The 17,701-nt window shown below is 48.3% G+C and overlaps 3 protein-coding genes across 5 annotated transcripts in view; 1 reads left to right on the top strand and 2 right to left on the bottom strand.

The window, feature by feature from the left end:
* The window catches only part of LOC140208517 (NACHT, LRR and PYD domains-containing protein 3-like), a 467,255-nt gene that overhangs the window by 178,687 nt on the left and 270,867 nt on the right, over window positions 1–17,701 (top strand). The window lies entirely within an intron of this gene.
* Window positions 1–17,701, bottom strand: part of LOC140208556 (uncharacterized) — a 211,476-nt gene that overhangs the window by 115,081 nt on the left and 78,694 nt on the right. The window lies entirely within an intron of this gene.
* Window positions 1–17,701, bottom strand: part of LOC140208512 (NACHT, LRR and PYD domains-containing protein 3-like) — a 62,256-nt gene that overhangs the window by 29,955 nt on the left and 14,600 nt on the right. The gene's annotated exons all lie outside the window — the stretch shown is intronic.

The raw sequence follows: 17,701 nt of genomic DNA, 5'->3' as shown, positions 1-17,701 counted from the left end.
GTGCTGGAGAGGAACAGGGTTTATGGTTCCATCTGTTGAAAGCTGCTTTTTTTAATCCCCAAGAATATACCTCTGTGTTTGTAAAGAACTCTGCTTATTCCTGAGAGTATCATAACCCATCAGCATCACTCTCCTGGTACTGCCCATCACCACCGCTTTGCTCTGGGTTACTGTCTGCCTGCCTGGTCAACCCCTTCCTCAACAAATCTCTGGAATATCTCACAAAATGCAGGAGATACTCAGCATGTCAGGCAGCATCTATGGAGGGGAATAAACAATCAATGTTTCGGGACAAGGCTCTTCATCAGCCTGGAAATGAGGGGACAGAAATTCTAGATGTTGACACATTACTTTCTATTCCTTTTGGTCCTGATCCAAAACATCAAATGTTCATTTCTCTCCATGGATGCTGCCTGACCTGCTGAGATCTGCCAACATTTTGTGTGTCTTTTGTTGCCCGAAATTTTCAGCATCTGCAGAATGTCTTGTCTTCTGGAGTAACTCGCTATTTTAATGTGCATCACAATCTGTTAGAGGAGCAGGAGCAGATGGTAATTGTACTCCTTCCACGTGTGACTTTGTTTTCCCCAGAGATGTTAACTCTCTCTGCTCAGTTTTCACAAATACTTTGTCAATTGCCGATGTTGATTTAAACCCAGGCACAGAAACAGCAGAGTATTTATAAATTAAAATAATTCGCCAACATCCCCGTGTCCTTTCCCGATGTTGACGTCACTGAAACTCCTCCCCTGCTCGACCTTGACAAATATATAAATAAATAAATAACAGGCGGGTCTAACATTAATTGGGGTTTAAAGGAGAATACTTTTTTTTGTTTTTTTTTAAACTGAGGCAAACACTTCTAAACATCTTCGGCCTGTCCACTGAAGCCTTGACAAGGCCTGGTCCACCTGCGCCCATCCACCCACAGTCACACAATGTCCATTTCCGATCTCCCCATGGATTGTACACTGGGCCAGGATTCATCCACCCACAGTCACACAATGTCCATTTCCCCTCTCTCCATGGATTGTACACTGGGCCAGGATTCATCCACCCACAGTCACACAATGTCCATTTCCACTCTCTCCATGGATTGTACACTGGGCCAAGATTCATCCACCCACAGTCACACAGTGTCCATTTCCACTCTCTCCATGGATTGTCCACTGGGCCAGGATTCATCCACCCACAGTCACACAATGTCCATTTCCACTCTCTCCATGGATTGTCCACTGGGCCAGGATTCATCCACCCACAGTCACACAATGTCCATTTCCACTCTCTCCATGGATTGTCCACTGGGCCAGGATTCATCCACCCACAGTCACACAATGTCCATTTCCCCTCTCTCCATGGATTGTCCACTGGGCCAGGATTCATCCACCCACAGTCACACAATGTCCATTTCCAATCTCCCCATGGATTGTGCACTGGGCCAGGATTCATCCACCCACAGTCACACAATGTCCATTTCCGATCTCCCCATGGATTGTCCACTGGGCCAGGATTCATCCACCCACAGTCACACAATGTCCATTTCCAGTCTCTCCATGGATTGTACACTGGGCCAGGATTCATCCACCCACAGTCACACAATGTTCATTTCCCCTCTCTCCATGGATTGTACACTGGGCCAGGATTCATCCACCCACAGTCACACAATGTCCATTTCCGATCTCTCCATGGATTGTCCACTGGGCCAGGATTCATCCACCCACAGTCACACAATGTCCATTTCCGATCTCTCCATGGATTGTACACTGGGCCAGGATTCATCCACCCACAGTCACACAATGTGCATTTCCAGTCTCTCCATGGATTGTACACTGGGCCAGGATTCATCCACCCACAGTCACACAATGTCCATTTCCCCTCTCTCCATGGATTGTCCACTGGGCCAGGATTCATCCACCCACAGTCACACAATGTGCATTTCCAGTCTCTCCATGGATTGTACACTGGGCCAGGATTCATCCACCCACAGTCACACAATGTCCATTTCCCCTCTCTCCATGGATTGTCCACTGGGCCAGGATTCATCCACTCACAGTCACACAATGTCCATTTCCACTCTCCCCATGGATTGTACACTGGGCCAGGATTCATCCACTCACAGTCACACAATGTCCATTTCCACTCTCCCCATGGATTGTACACTGGGCCAGGATTCATCCACCCACAGTCACACAATGTCCATTTCCACTCTCTCCATGGATTGTCCACTGGGCCAGGATTCATCCACCCACAGTCACACAATGTCCATTTCCCCTCTCTCCATGGACTGTACACTGGGCCAGGATTCATCCACTCACAGTCACACAATGTCCATTTCCGATCTCTCCATGGATTGTACACTGGGCCAGGATTCATCCACCCACAGTCACACAATGTCCATTTCCCCTCTCCCCATGGATTGTACACTGGGCCAGGATTCATCCACCCACAGTCACACAGTGTCCATTTCCAGTCTCTCCATAGATTGTACACTGGGCCAGGATTCATCCACCCACAGTCACACAATGTCCATTTCCCCTCTCTCCATGGATTGTACACTGGGCCAGGATTCATCCACCCACAGTCACACAATGTCCATTTCCACTCTCTCCATGGATTGTCCACTGGGCCAGGATTCATCCACCCACAGTCACACAATGTCCATTTCCACTCTCTCCATGGATTGTCCACTGGGCCAGGATTCATCCACCCACAGTCACACAATGTCCATTTCCGATCTCTCCATGGATTGTACACTGGGCCAGGATTCATCCACCCACAGTTACACAATGTGCATTTCCAGTCTCTCCATGGATTGTACACTGGGCCAGGATTCATCCACCCACAGTCACACAATGTCCATTTCCCCTCTCTCCATGGATTGTCCACTGGGCCAGGATTCATCCACTCACAGTCACACAATGTCCATTTCCACTCTCCCCATGGATTGTCCACTGGGCCAGGATTCATCCACCCACAGTCACACAATGTCCATTTCCGATCTCTCCATGGATTGTACACTGGGCCAGGATTCATCCACCCACAGTCACACAATGTCCATTTCCCCTCTCTCCATGGATTGTGCACTGGGCCAGGATTCATCCACCCACAGTCACACAATGTTCATTTCCGATCTCCCCATGGATTGTCCACTGGGCCAGGATTCATCCACCCACAGTCACACAATGTCCATTTCCCCTCTCTCCATGGATTGTCCACTGGGCCAGGATTCATCCACCCACAGTCACACAATGTCCATTTCCCCTCTCTCCATGGATTGTACACTGGGCCAGGATTCATCCACCCACAGTCACACAATGTCCATTTCCCCTCTCTCCATGGATTGTCCACTGGGCCAGGATTCATCCACCCACAGTCACACAATGTCCATTTCCCCTCTCTCCATGGATTGTACACTGGGCCAGGATTCATCCACCCACAGTCACACAATGTCCATTTCCCCTCTCTCCATGGATTGTACACTGGGCCAGGATTCATCCACCCACAGTCACACAATGTCCATTTCCACTCTCTCCATGGACTGTACACTGGGCCAGGATTCATCCACCCACAGTCACACAATGTCCATTTCCCCTCTCTCCATGGATTGTACACTGGGCCAGGATTCATCCACGCACAGTCACACAATGTCCATTTCCGATCTCCCCATGGATTGTACACTGGGCCAGGATTCATCCACCCACAGTCACACAGTGTCCTTTTCCACTCTCTCCATGGAATGTGCACTGGGCCAGGATTCATCCACCCACAGTCACACAATGTCCATTTCCACTCTCTCCATGGATTGTACACTGGGCCAGGATTCATCCACCCACAGTCACACAATGTCCATTTCCACTCTCTCCATGGACTGTACACTGGGCCAGGATTCATCCACCCACAGTCACACAATGTCCATTTCCCCTCTCCCCATGGATTGTCCACTGGGCCAGGATTCATCCACCCACAGTCACACAATGTCCATTTCCCCTCTCTCCATGGATTGTACACTGGGCCAGGATTCATCCACCCACAGTCACACAATGTCCATTTCCCCTCTCTCCATGGATTGTACACTGGGCCAGGATTCATCCACCCACAGTCACACAGTGTCCATTTCCACTCTCTCCATGGATTGTACACTGGGCCAGGATTCATCCACCCACAGTCACACAATGTCCATTTCCAGTCTCTCCATGGATTGTACACTGGGCCAGGATTCATCCACCCACAGTCACACAATGTCCATTTCCGATCTCCCCATGGATTGTCCACTGGGCCAGGATTCATCCACCCACAGTCACACAATGTCCATTTCCGATCTCCCCATGGACTGTACACTGGGCCAGGATTCATCCACCCACAGTCACACAATGTCCATTTCCACTCTCTCCATGGATTGTACACTGGGCCAGGATTCATCCACCCACAGTCACACAATGTTCATTTCCCCTCTCTCCATGGATTGTACACTGGGCCAGGATTCATCCACCCACAGTCACACAATGTTCATTTCCACTCTCTCCATGGATTGTACACTGGGCCAGGATTCATCCACCCACAGTCACACAGTGTCCATTTCCACTCTCTCCATGGACTGTACACTGGGCCAGGATTCATCCACTCACAGTCACACAATGTCCATTTCCCCTCTCTCCATGGATTGTCCACTGGGCCAGGATTCATCCACTCACAGTCACACAATGTCCATTTCCCCTCTCTCCATGGATTGTCCACTGGGCCAGGATTCATCCACCCACAGTCACACAATGTCCATTTCCAGTCTCTCCATGGATTGTACACTGGGCCAGGATTCATCCACCCACAGTCACACAATGTCCATTTCCAGTCTCTCCATGGACTGTACACTGGGCCAGGATTCATCCACCCACAGTCACACAATGTCCATTTCCCCTCTCTCCATGGATTGTCCACTGGGCCAGGATTCATCCACTCACAGTCACACAATGTCCATTTCCACTCTCCCCATGGATTGTCCACTGGGCCAGGATTCATCCACCCACAGTCACACAATGTCCATTTCCGATCTCTCCATGGATTGTACACTGGGCCAGGATTCATCCACCCACAGTCACACAATGTCCATTTCCCCTCTCTCCATGGATTGTGCACTGGGCCAGGATTCATCCACCCACAGTCACACAATGTTCATTTCCGATCTCCCCATGGATTGTCCACTGGGCCAGGATTCATCCACCCACAGTCACACAATGTCCATTTCCCCTCTCTCCATGGATTGTCCACTGGGCCAGGATTCATCCACCCACAGTCACACAATGTCCATTTCCCCTCTCTCCATGGATTGTACACTGGGCCAGGATTCATCCACCCACAGTCACACAATGTCCATTTCCCCTCTCTCCATGGACTGTACACTGGGCCAGGATTCATCCACCCACAGTCACACAATGTCCATTTCCCCTCTCTCCATGGATTGTACACTGGGCCAGGATTCATCCACCCACAGTCACACAATGTCCATTTCCGATCTCCCCATGGATTGTACACTGGGCCAGGATTCATCCACCCACAGTCACACAGTGTCCTTTTCCACTCTCTCCATGGAATGTGCACTGGGCCAGGATTCATCCACCCACAGTCACACAATGTCCATTTCCACTCTCTCCATGGATTGTACACTGGGCCAGGATTCATCCACCCACAGTCACACAATGTCCATTTCCACTCTCTCCATGGACTGTACACTGGGCCAGGATTCATCCACCCACAGTCACACAATGTCCATTTCCCCTCTCCCCATGGATTGTCCACTGGGCCAGGATTCATCCACCCACAGTCACACAATGTCCATTTCCCCTCTCTCCATGGATTGTACACTGGGCCAGGATTCATCCACCCACAGTCACACAATGTCCATTTCCCCTCTCTCCATGGATTGTACACTGGGCCAGGATTCATCCACCCACAGTCACACAGTGTCCATTTCCACTCTCTCCATGGATTGTACACTGGGCCAGGATTCATCCACCCACAGTCACACAATGTCCATTTCCAGTCTCTCCATGGATTGTACACTGGGCCAGGATTCATCCACCCACAGTCACACAATGTCCATTTCCGATCTCCCCATGGATTGTCCACTGGGCCAGGATTCATCCACCCACAGTCACACAATGTCCATTTCCGATCTCCCCATGGACTGTACACTGGGCCAGGATTCATCCACCCACAGTCACACAATGTCCATTTCCACTCTCTCCATGGATTGTACACTGGGCCAGGATTCATCCACCCACAGTCACACAATGTTCATTTCCCCTCTCTCCATGGATTGTACACTGGGCCAGGATTCATCCACCCACAGTCACACAATGTTCATTTCCACTCTCTCCATGGATTGTACACTGGGCCAGGATTCATCCACCCACAGTCACACAGTGTCCATTTCCACTCTCTCCATGGACTGTACACTGGGCCAGGATTCATCCACTCACAGTCACACAATGTCCATTTCCCCTCTCTCCATGGATTGTCCACTGGGCCAGGATTCATCCACTCACAGTCACACAATGTCCATTTCCCCTCTCTCCATGGATTGTCCACTGGGCCAGGATTCATCCACCCACAGTCACACAATGTCCATTTCCAGTCTCTCCATGGATTGTACACTGGGCCAGGATTCATCCACCCACAGTCACACAATGTCCATTTCCAGTCTCTCCATGGACTGTACACTGGGCCAGGATTCATCCACCCACAGTCACACAATGTCCATTTCCGATCTCCCCATGGATTGTCCACTGGGCCAGGATTCATCCACTCACAGTCACACAATGTCCATTTCCCCTCTCTCCATGGATTGTCCACTGGGCCAGGATTCATCCACCCACAGTCACACAATGTCCATTTCCAGTCTCTCCATGGATTGTACACTGGGCCAGGATTCATCCACCCACAGTCACACAGTGTCCATTTCCCCTCTCTCCATGGATTGTACACTGGGCCAGGATTCATCCACCCACAGTCACACAATGTCCATTTCCAGTCTCTCCATGCACTGTACACTGGGCCAGGATTCATCCACCCACAGTCACACAATGTCCATTTCCAGTCTCTCCATGGATTGTACACTGGGCCAGGATTCATCCACCCACATTCACACAATGTCCATTTCCAGTCTCTCCATGGACTGTACACTGGGCCAGGATTCATCCACCCACAGTCACACAATGTCCATTTCCAGTCTCTCCATGGACTGTACACTGGGCCAGGATTCATCCACCCACAGTCACACAATGTCCATTTCCACTCTCTCCATGGATTGTACACTGGGCCAGGATTCTCCACCCACAGTCACACAATGTCCATTTCCACTCTCTCCATGGACTGTACACTGGGCCAGGATTCCTCCACCCACAGTCACACAATGTCCATTTCCCCTCTCTCCATGGATTGTACACTGGGCCAGGATTCATCCACCCACAGTCACACAATGTCCATTTCCCCTCTCTCCATGGACTGTACACTGGGCCAGGATTCATCCACCCACAGTCACACAGTGTCCATTTCCCCTCTCTCCATGGATTGTCCACTGGGCCAGGATTCATCCACCCACAGTCACACAATGTCCATTTCCACTCTCCCCATGGATTGTACACTGGGCCAGGATTCATCCACCCACAGTCACACAATGTCCATTTCCACTCTCCCCATGGATTGTCCACTGGGCCAGGATTCATCCACCCACAGTCACACAATGTCCATTTCCCCTCCCTCCATGGATTGTACACAGGGCCAGGATTCATCCACCCACAGTCACACAATGTCCATTTCCCCTCTCTCCATGGATTGTACACTGGGCCAGGATTCATCCACCCACAGTCACACAATGTCCATTTCCAGTCTCTCCATGGACTGTACACTGGGCCAGGATTCATCCACCCACAGTCACACAATGTCCATTTCCCCTCTCTCCATGGATTGTGCACTGGGCCAGGATTCATCCACCCACAGTCACACAATGTCCATTTCCCCTCTCCCCATGGATTGTACACTGGGCCAGGATTCATCCACCCACAGTCACACAATGTGCATTTCCGATCTCTCCATGGATTGTACACTGGGCCAGGATTCATCCACCCACAGTCACACAATGTCCATTTCCCCTCTCTCCATGGATTGTACACTGGGCCAGGATTCATCCACCCACAGTCACACAATGTCCATTTCCCCTCTCTCCATGGATTGTACACTGGGCCAGGATTCATCCACCCACAGTCACACAATGTCCATTTCCCCTCTCTCCATGGATTGTACACTGGGCCAGAATTCATCCACCCACAGTCACACAGTGTCCATTTCCACTCTCTCCATGGACTGTCCACTGGGCCAGGATTCATCCACCCACAGTCACACAGTGTCCATTTCAAATCTCCCCATGGACTGTACACTGGGCCAGGATTCATCCACCCACAGTCACACAATGTCCATTTCCGATCTCTCCATGGATTGTACACTGGGCCAGGATTCATCCACCCACAGTCACACAATGTCCATTTCCCCTCTCTCCATGGATTGTCCACTGGGCCAGGATTCATCCACCCACAGTCACACAATGTCCATTTCCCCTCTCTCCATGGATTGTACACTGGGCCAGGATTCATCCACCCACAGTCACACAGTGTCCATTTCCGATCTCTCCATGGACTGTACACTGGGCCAGGATTCATCCACCCACAGTCACACAATGTCCATTTCCCCTCTCTCCATGGATTGTCCACTGGGCCAGGATTCATCCACCCACAGTCACACAATGTCCATTTCCCCTCTCTCCATGGATTGTCCACTGGGCCAGGATTCATCCACCCACAGTCACACAATGTCCATTTCCACTCTCTCCATGGATTGTACACTGGGCCAGGATTCATCCACCCACAGTCACACAATGTCCATTTCCCCTCTCTCCATGGATTGTCCACTGGGCCAGGATTCATCCACCCACAGTCACACAATGTGCATTTCCGATCTCTCCATGGATTGTACACTGGGCCAGGATTCATCCACCCACAGTCACACAATGTCCATTTCCGATCTCCCCATGGATTGTCCACTAGGCCAGGATTCATCCACCCACAGTCACACAATGTCCATTTCCAGTCTCTCCATGGATTGTCCACTGGGCCAGGATTCATCCACCCACAGTCACACAATGTCCATTTCCGACCTCTCCATGGATTGTACACTGGGCCAGGATTCATCCACCCACAGTCACACAATGTCCATTTCCCCTCTCTCCATGGACTGTACACTGGGCCAGGATTCATCCACCCACAGTCACACAATGTCCATTTCCGATCTCCCCATGGATTGTACACTGGGCCAGGATTCATCCACCCACAGTCACACAATGTCCATTTCCAGTCTCTCCATGGACTGTACACTGGGCCAGGATTCATCCACCCACAGTCACACAATGTGCATTTCCACTCTCTCCATGGATTGTACACTGGGCCAGGATTCATCCACCCACAGTCACACAGTGTCCATTTCCCCTCTCTCCATGGATTGTACACTGGGCCAGGATTCATCCACCCACAGTCACACAATGTCCATTTCCCCTCTCTCATGGATTGTACACTGGGCCAGGATTCATCCACCCACAGTCACACAGTGTCCATTTCCACTCTCTCCATGGACTGTACACTGGGCCAGGATTCATCCACCCACAGTCACACAATGTGCATTTCCGATCTCTCCATGGATTGTACACTGGGCCAGAATTCATCCACCCACAGTCACACAACGTCCATTTCCAGTCTCTCCATGGATTGTACACTGGGCCAGGATTCATCCACCCACAGTCACACAATGTCCATTTCCCCTCTCCCCATGGACTGTACACTGGGCCAGGATTCATCCACCCACAGTCACACAATGTGCATTTCCACTCTCTCCATGGATTGTCCACTGGGCCAGGATTCATCCACCCACAGTCACACAATGTCCATTTCCCCTCTCCCCATGGATTGTACACTGGGCCAGGATTCATCCACCCACAGTCACACAATGTCCATTTCCGATCTCTCCATGGATTGTCCACTGGGCCAGGATTCATCCACCCACAGTCACACAATGTCCATTTCCAGTCTCTCCATGGATTGTACACTGGGCCAGGATTCATCCACCCACAGTCACACAATGTCCATTTCCGATCTCCCCATGGATTGTACACTGGGCCAGGATTCATCCACCCACAGTCACACAGTGTCCATTTCCACTCTCTCCATGGACTGTACACTGGGCCAGGATTCATCCACCCACAGTCACACAATGTCCATTTCCCCTCTCTCCATGGATTGTACACTGGGCCAGGATTCATCCACCCACAGTCACACAATGTCCATTTCCACTCTCTCCATGCATTGTACACTGGGCCAGGATTCATCCACCCACAGTCACACAATGTCCATTTCCACTCTCTCCATGGATTGTACACTGGGCCAGGATTCATCCACCCACAGTCACACAATGTCCATTTCCAGTCTCTCCATGGATTGTACACTGGGCCAGGATTCATCCACCCACAGTCACACAATGTCCATTTCCACTCTCCCCATGGATTGTACACTGGGCCAGGATTCATCCACTCACAGTCACACAATGTCCATTTCCAGTCTCTCCATGGATTGTACACTGGGCCAGGATTCATCCACCCACAGTCACACAATATCCATTTCCACTCTCTCCATGGATTGTACACTGGGCCAGGATTCATCCACCCACAGTCACACAATGTCCATTTCCCCTCTCTCCATGGATTGTACACTGGGCCAGGATTCATCCACCCACAGTCACACAATGTCCATTTCCAGTCTCTCCATGGATTGTACACTGGGCCAGGATTCATCCACCCACAGTCACACAATGTCCATTTCCAGTCTCTCCATGGATTGTACACTGGGCCAGGATTCATCCACCCACAGTCACACAATGTCCATTTCCAGTCTCTCCATGGATTGTACACTGGGCCAGGATTCATCCACCCACAGTCACACAATGTCCATTTCCACTCTCTCCATGGATTGTACACTGGGCCAGGATTCATCCACCCACAGTCACACAGTGTCCATTTCCCCTCTCTCCATGGATTGTGCACTGGGCCAGGATTCATCCACCCACAGTCACACAATGTCCATTTCCCCTCTCTCCATGGATTGTCCACTGGGCCAGGATTCATCCACCCACAGTCACACAATGTCCATTTCCAGTCTCTCCATGGATTGTACACTGGGCCAGGATTCATCCACCCACAGTCACACAATGTCCATTTCCAGTCTCTCCATGGATTGTACACTGGGCCAGGATTCATCCACCCACAGTCACACAATGTCCATTTCCAGTCTCTCCATGGACTGTACACTGGGCCAGGATTCATCCACCCACAGTCACACAGTGTCCATTTCCCCTCTCTCCATGGATTGTACACTGGGCCAGGATTCATCCACCCACAGTCACACAATGTCCATTTCCACTCTCTCCATGGATTGTACACTGGGCCAGGATTCATCCACCCACAGTCACACAATGTCCATTTCCGATCTCTCCATGGATTGTACACTGGGCCAGGATTCATCCACCCACAGTCACACAATGTCCATTTCCGATCTCTCCATGGATTGTACACTGGGCCAGGATTCATCCACCCACAGTCACACAATGTCCATTTCCAGTCTCTCCATGGATTGTACACTGGGCCAGGATTCATCCACCCACAGTCACACAATGTCCATTTCCACTCTCCCCATGGACTGTACACTGGGCCAGGATTCATCCACCCACAGTCACACAATGTCCATTTCCCCTCTCTCCATGGATTGTACACTGGGCCAGGATTCTCCAGGGTATCAACTCGCTATATTGCAGGCAAATCTCTTTTAAGAACCAATCTTGTTTTTTGGACCGGGAGTGAAGTGTCTACGGAATCACAAGGCAGGTTGAGCAGACAGCGCCCACTGTTTTAGTCCTCCTACCACTGGTGGCGCTCTGGTGGGTAACGGACAAGTATTACAGCAGTGCGGAGTGAAACATTTCTGCTGACCAATGGGACATCTATTCCTCTCATCACTGAATTATACAGATTTCTCAGTCACAACTGATTCTCACCGTCTCCTTTCATTTTAACATCGCCTGGCATTGACACCTATGGCAATATACGATTTGATTCAACATAGAAACATTCTGACATCCCTAACAACGCAATCCCACCCACAGCATCAAGACATCTAGTCCTAAACCGTTACAGTTTCTTTAGCAGGACTTTAAGACCATAATTATCCCCAGAACTCCGATCAAAATTTATTTGAGCATATCACCTGGTTATTATCAGATAGTTACATGGCACGTTGTTAAACACAATGTAGGCGTCATACATCCAAAACAACATTTGGCAAAAAATCTTTAAAATAAATAAAACAAAATGCTGGAATTATTGAACAAGACACAGGGTGTGTCAATATTTTTGGTGGAAGACCCTGTATCAGCACTGAGCCTGTGTGTCGGAGCCATGTACTGTTCTCTATCTACATTGTATTCCGCGTTGTGCATTTATGGTGCTTATTATGCTGACTAGTCGCATCAGTCGGGGTTTGGTAAACGCGAAGGGAATCAGTTACATATGTTGTTGCCAAAACTGAAAGAAGGAGTGGAACATACTATGAAGAAAATGTGAAAGGGGAAATCATCGGGACCAGATAACATTCTGGTTGAACTGTATGAAGCGCTAGACGATTTTGGTGCAGAGAAATTAGCAACCTTATTGAATAGAATATACAACGGTGGCAAAGTACCAGAAGATCTTTTAAAGACATTGTTTATTGCACTGCCAAAGAAACCAGGTGCAACAGAGTGTGGACAGCACAGAACAATTAGTTTAATGAACCACCCCACAAAGATTCTTCCTAGAATCATGATGCTCAGAATAAGAAACAAAATCAAACCAGAGATCAGTGAAGAACAGTGCGGCTTTGTCGAAGGCAAGGGGACATCAAACACCACTCATACTCTCAGGAATATTATCGAAAGATCAATAGAAGTACAAGAAGACCTATACTTCTGTTTCATTGACTACACAAAAGCCTTTGACACAGTGAAACTCCAGGTCATCTTGAAAATGCTTAAAGATGTTAATATCGACGGGAAAGATCTTAGAATAACCAGGAATCTCACTGGCAACAAAGTGCAGCCATACAGATAGACAATGAGATTGGTGAATATCAGCCAATAAAGCGAGGAGTCAGACAGGGTTGTGTTCTATCACCAGACCTGTTCTCCCTGTACAGTGAAAACATCATGAGAACCATACAAGACCTACCTGGAATAAGCATGGGAGGATACAATATCAACAACCTCCGCTCAGTACTGATAGCAAACAGTGAAGTAAATTTTAAGAAACTAGCATCTACCATCAACACAGAGAGCGAAAGACTTGGCCTAACCTTAAACAAAAAGAAAGCTGAAGTAATGGTAATATCAAAGAAACCTGATATCCAAACTGTGGGATCGCAAATGAAATCCTGAAACAAGTTCACAACTTCAATTACCTTGGATCATGGGTAACATCTGATGGCAAATGCGAAACAGACATAAAAGCAAGAATAGCAATGGCAAGAACAGCATTGACAGAAATGAGAAACATCCTAACGAACAAGGAAATAACGATTGACATCCGCCTTAGAACTCTCAGCTGCTGCATTCCTCCTATATTAGACAATAGACAATAGGTGCAGGAGTGGGCCATTCGGCCCTTTGAGCCAGCACCGCCATTCACTGTGATCATGGCTGATCATCCACAATCAGTATCCAGTTCCTGCCTTACCCCATAACCTTTGATTCCGCTACCTTTAAGAGCTCTATCCATCTCTTTTCTGAAAGAATCCAGAGACTTGGCCTCCACAGCCTTCTGGGTCAGAGCATTCCATATATCCACCACTCCCTGGGTGAAAATGTTTGTCCTCAACTCCGTTCTAAATGGCCTACCCCTTATTCTTAAACTGTGGCCTCTGGTTCTGGACTCACCCATCAGCGGGAACATGCTTCCTGCCTCCAGCGTGTCCAATCCCTTAATAATCTTATATGTTTCAATAAGATCCCCTCTCAGCCTTCTAAATTCCAGTGTATACAAGCCCACTCGCTCCAATCTTTCGACATCTGACAGTCCCGCCATCCCAGAAATTAACCTTGTGAACCTACGCTGCACTCCCTCAATAGCAAGAATGTCCTTGCTCAAATTTGGAGACCAAAACTGCACACAGTACTCCAGGTGTGGTCTCACCAGGGCCCTGTACAGCTGCAGAAGGACCTCTTTGCTCTTATACTCAATTCCCCTTGTTATCAAGGCCAGCATGCCATTAGCTTTCTTCACTGCCTGCTGTACCTGCATGCTTACTTTCAGTGACTGATGAACAAGGACACCTAGATCTCATTGTACTTCCCCTTTTCCTAACTTGATTCCATTTAGATAATAATCTGCCTTCCTGTTCTACCACCAAAGTGGATAACCTCACATATATCCACATTAAACTGCAACTGCCATGCATTTGCCCACTCACCCAGCCTGTCCAAGTCACTCGGCATTCTCATAACATCCTCCTCACATTTCACACTGCCACCCAGCTTTGTGTCATCAGCAAATTTGCTAATGTTATTTTTAATTCCCTCAACTAAATGATTAATATATATATATAGTAAACAGCTGCGGTCCCAGCACTGAACCCTGCGGTACCCCACTGGTCACCGCCTGCCATTCCGAAAGGGACCCATTAATCGCTACTCTTTGTTTCCTGTCAGCCAGCCAATTTTCAATCCATGTCAGTACTCTGCCCCTAATACCATGTGCCCTAATTTTGCCTACTAATCTCCTATGTGGGACTTTATCAAAGGCTTTCTGAAAATCCAGGTACACTACATTCATTGGCTCTCCGTTGTCCATTTTCATAGTTACATCCTCAAAAAATTCTACAAGATTAGACAAACACGATTTCCCCTTTGTAAATCCATGCTGACTCAGACCAATCCTGTTACTACTATCCAGATGTGTCGTAATTTCATCCTTTATAATTGACTCCAGCATCTTTCCCACCACCAACATCAGGCTAACTGCTCTATAATTCCCTGTTTTCTGTCCTCCTCCCTTCTTGAAGAGAGGGACAAAATTAGCCACCCTCCAATCCACAGGAACTGATCCTGAATCTATATAACATTGGAAAATGATTACCAATACGTCCACGATTTCTAAAGCCACCTCCTTAAGTACCCTGGGATGCAGACCATCAGGTCCCGGGGACTTATCAGCCTTCAGACCCAACAGCCTATCCGACACCATTTCCTGCCTAATATAAATTTCCTTCAATTCATCCATTACCCTAGGTCCTTTGGCCACTATTACATCTGGGAGATTGTTTGTGTCTTCCCTAGTGAAGACAGATCCAAAGTACCTGTTCAACTCGTCTGCCATTTCCTTATTCCCCATAATAAATTCACCCGCTTCTGTCTTCAAGGGCCCAATTTTGGTCTTAACCATTTTTTTCCCCTTTTTACACACCTAAAGAAACTTTTACTATCCTCCTTTATATTCTTGGTTAGTTTACCTTCCAACCTCATTTTTTCTCCGCGTGTTGCCTTTTTAGTTACCTTCTGTTGCTCTTTAAAAGTTTCCCAATCCTCCGGCTTCCCACTCGTCTTTGCTATATTATACTTCTCTTTTATTTTTATACTGTCCATTGCTTCCCTTGTCAGCCACGGCCTCCCCTTACTCCCGTTAGGATATATTGATGTATGGTTGCGAGCCATGGACCATCACAAATGCAGTGGGACAAAAAATCAATGGAGTAGAGATGTGGTTCCTCAGAAGAATGCTATGCATAGCATATAAGGGCAGGATAATCAACGAAGAAGTTCTACAGTGAACAAAAACAAGATGTACATTACTTTAAAAAGACAGATTAACAGCAATCCAAGTTCTTTGGACACATCATGCGAAGAGAGAGATTAGAACATTTAGGTACAACTGGAAAGCTGGAAGGAAGAAGAAGCAGAGGCAGACGGAGAATGAAAATTATAGGTGGATTAACATTATGGTTAGAAACAGGGGAGGCAACAACTACGATTCAGAGGGTCAGGGACGGTGATGGATGGAGAGGCATGATCGCCTACGCCGAACAGCAAGGCACCTGAATAATAATAATAACGTATCACCAACTTTTGTAACAATTATCACTGGAGTTCAGGGAATGCCATGCAAGTATAACAAATCGTTGGGGTTCGCCAGCAATGTCAAGTTGATTCTGTTAGAATTCACGCTACATTCTCAACAGATGGTTCTCAATCTGTCGATTATTTTAATATCCTGAGCTACTTGAGTGTATCGACATGAAGAAAGAGGATGTGCTGGAGCTTTTGAAATGTATTAAGTTAGATATGTCACCAGGACTGCAGGAGATATATCCCAGGCTGCCGTGAGAAGTGAAGGAGGAGATTGCTGAGCCTCTGACGATGATCTTTGCATCATTAATATGGTCAGGAGAAATACTAGCGGATTGGAGGTTTGCAAATCTTGTTCCTTTGTACAAGGAAGGGTCTGGAGATAACCCAGTAAATAACAGAGCGATGAATCTTACTTCAGTGATGGGCAAGTTGTTAGAGAAGATTCTGAGAGGCAGGATTATGAGCATTTGGAGATAAATAATCTGATTAAGGATAGTCAACATCGCTCTGTCAAGGGCAGGTCATGCTTTACGGACCTGATTGAATTCTTTGCGGATGCAACAAAACACATTGATGAAGGTAGAACAGTGGATCTGGTGTATGTGATTCGAACAGAAGAGGAGCGTCCCGCTCCCTCCGGATGAACCACACCTGGTGACATCGAGATTCATCGGCACTGAGGAGGACGTTAGAAGGACCTTCCTGAAGATAAATCCAAGGAAGGCGACGGGCCCAGATGGCATCCCAGGACGGGTTCTCCGGGCCTGTGCAAGCGAGCTAGCTGGAGTGTTTGCTGACATCTTCGACTGCTCCTTCCTTCAGTCTAAGATCCCCTCGTGTTTTAAGAAGGCAACGATAATCCCAGTGCCGAAGAAGAGCAAGGTGGCATGCCTGAATGACTATCGACCTGTGGCTCTGACATCAATTGCTATGAAGTGCTTCGAGGGATTGGTTATGGCACACACCAACTACAGCCTACCGGTCAACCTCGACGCTTTGCAATTAGCATACCGGAGCAACAGGTCAATGGCAGATGCCATCTCTCTGGCCCTACATTCCTCCTTACAACACCTGGAAAATAAAGACGCATACGTAAGGCTCTGTTTCATTGACTACAGCTCTGCCTTTAATACCATCATTCCAAATAAACTGATTCCTAAGCTCCAGAACCTGGGCCTTAGCACTCTGATCTGCAGCTGGATCTTCAACTTCCTCACAGACAGGACCCAGGCTGTAAAAATAGGGGACAAGCTCTCCTCTACAATCACTCTGAGCACCGGTGCCCCACAAGGCTGTGTACTCAGCCCCCTGCTGTACTCACTGTACACCCATGATTGTGTATCCAAGTTTCTATCAAACTCAATATGTAAGTTTGCTGATGACACAACAATTGTAGGCCGTATCTCGGGTAATGATGAGTTTGAGTACAGAGAGGAAATTAAGAACCTGTTGGCATGGTGCG

Source organism: Mobula birostris, chromosome 13 (assembly GCF_030028105.1).
Source record: "Mobula birostris isolate sMobBir1 chromosome 13, sMobBir1.hap1, whole genome shotgun sequence".
NCBI classification, from domain to species: Eukaryota; Metazoa; Chordata; class Chondrichthyes; order Myliobatiformes; family Myliobatidae; genus Mobula; species Mobula birostris.
Note: the sequence above shows the minus strand (reverse complement) of the source record. Positions and strands in the feature narration are given on the sequence as shown.